The sequence below is a fragment of the Bison bison genome, unplaced genomic scaffold (genome assembly GCF_000754665.1).
Source record: "Bison bison bison isolate TAMUID 2011002044 unplaced genomic scaffold, Bison_UMD1.0 scf7180017864526, whole genome shotgun sequence".
NCBI classification, from domain to species: Eukaryota; Metazoa; Chordata; class Mammalia; order Artiodactyla; family Bovidae; genus Bison; species Bison bison.
This window is the reverse complement of record NW_011495077.1, coordinates 770,118-772,452: the sequence shown is the minus strand read 5'-3', so window position 1 is coordinate 772,452 and position 2,335 is coordinate 770,118. Positions and strand designations below refer to the sequence as shown.

The following is a 2,335-nucleotide window of genomic DNA, read 5'->3' as shown; positions in this document are numbered from 1 at the left end:
CTTTGGAAGGAATAATGTTGAATCTGAAACTCCAATACTTTGGCCACCTCATGTGAAGAGTTGACTCATTGGAAAAGACTCTGATGCTGGGAGGGATTGGGGGCAAGAGGAGAAGGGGACGACAGAGGATGAGATGGCTGGATGGCATCACTGACTCGATGGACATGAGTTTGAGCAAGCTCTGGAAGTTGGTGATGGACAGGGATGCCTGGCGTGCTGCGATTCATGGGGTCGCATAGAGTCGGACACGACTGAGCAACTGAACTGAACTGAACTGTTGTGTTTCCTGCGTTGGCAGGCATAGTCTTTACTACTGCACCACCTGGGGTTCAATTCAGTTCAGTGGCTCAGTTGTGTCCGACTCTTTGCAACCCCATGGACTGCAGCAGGCCAGGCTTCCCTGTCCATCACCAAATTCCAGAGCTTGCTCAAACTCATGTCCATCGAGTCAGTGATGCCATCCAACCATCTCATCCTCTGTCATTTCCTTCTCCTCCTACCTTCAATCTTTCCCAGCATCAGGGTCTTTTCAAATGAGTCAGTTCTTCGCATCAGGTGGTCAAAGTACTGGAGCTTCAGCTTCAGCATCAATCCTTCCAATGAATATTCAGGACTGATTTCCTTTAGGACGGACTGGTTTGATTTCCTTGCAGTCCAAGGGATTCCCAAAAGTCTTCTCTAATACCACAGTTCAAAAGCATCAATTCTTCGGCACTCAGCTTTCTTTATAGTCCAACTCTCACACCAATACATGATTACTGGAAAAACCATAGCTTTGACTAGACGGACATTTGTCACCAAAGTAATGTCAGTGCTTTTTAATATGCTATCTAGGTTGGTCATAGCTTTTCTTTCAAGGAGCAAGCATCTTTTAATTTCATGACTGCAGTCACCATGTACAGTGATTTTTGAGCCCACCAAAATAAAGTCTCTCACTGTTTCATTGTTTCCCCATTTATTTGCCATGAAGTGATGGGACTGGATGCCATGATCTTAGTTTTTTGAATGATGAGTTTTAAGCCAACCTTTTCACTCTCCTCTTTCATTTTCATCAAGGGGAAGCCTTTCATCAGGGAAACCTTTCACCTGGGGAACTGTGCAAAAATATATGTAATTGAAATAAACAGGCTGATATGATATACATAAAACTGTTAGAAAAGGACAGTGAGAGGAATCTCCTTCATTTGGTGCAATGAAGGAGATACAGCTATGAGCCTTCACTTTTTCTCTGCCTGAGACTTTTATGAGATGAATCTATGTGCTGCTGAGAGAATACAGAAAATGATGAAAACTCTTTATAGAGGCAGAACTTCTAGACAGATTAAAAATACATACTCACTTAGTTTTTGTTTCCTTAAAATTTTTTTTATCACAAACATATGTTCTAGAGTAATAACAAAATAACATTTCAGATTTTCCTCTGAGTAAGATCAATCTGCAAGTGAAAAAACTGTAATAATATGCATTTCTGAGTATGGATTTGTTCTGGGTCCAAATGAAGGAAGCATTTGGAACAGGAGAATTATTTGTGTTTTCCTTATCTTTTCATCTTTAATACACTGAAACCAACATTTTATTGACACGAGGAGGAGCCATGACAAACTATTAATACTTCTTCACTTTATTCCTGTGTTAAAATTATGATTCTTAGTTTCCTTATCATTCATAGCCACATCAACCAATGAAGCACTTCTTCCTTGTCCTCTTTCTCTTCTTTTCTTTATCCATCTTCTTCCATTTCCCTTCCCTTCATTTCCTTCATGTCTTACTGCTCTTCTGATTCTCCTTCCAGATGACTCTAGATTTGCTCTTGTGACTGCTCCCCCAACTCTGCCCACCCCCGTCTTCCCACCAGAGAGATACTGCACAGGTGCAGCCCCGTCTGTCCCAGTGTGCCTCTCTCAGGACGCAGTAGTACACAGCGGTGTCTCTCAGGGTGACCTGGGGCAGGACCAAGGTGCTGGACTTTCTGTCTGAAGCTATGGTCAGAGAGGCCATGCTGCTGTTCACTGTGCCTCGTAAGCCATGAATGACATACTGTGGACTCTGATTGGGATTTTGCTGATACCAATGTATATAGTCATTTCCTCCAAAGGTAGAGTGGTTACAAGGCAGGTTTACATCCTCTCCTTCAGCACAATCCATGGAGCCAGGCTGGGTGGTCTTAGCATTAATCACAGTCCCTAAAGGGTCAAGAAAATAAAATTATCCCCTGACAACAAATCAGTGTAATTCTGTGGATCAAGGGCACAACACTCCCCAAACTGTCTGGACCTACCCCTACTCCAGTGTTTTTATCTATGTCCTGAGAAATATTATTGGTGCTTATTATATA

At 42.4% G+C, this 2,335-nt stretch overlaps 1 gene segment (V, D, J or C); it reads right to left on the bottom strand.

Annotated features, from left to right (window-relative positions):
- LOC104981963 overlaps positions 1-2,335 on the bottom strand; it is a 916,007-nt gene that overhangs the window by 573,248 nt on the left and 340,424 nt on the right.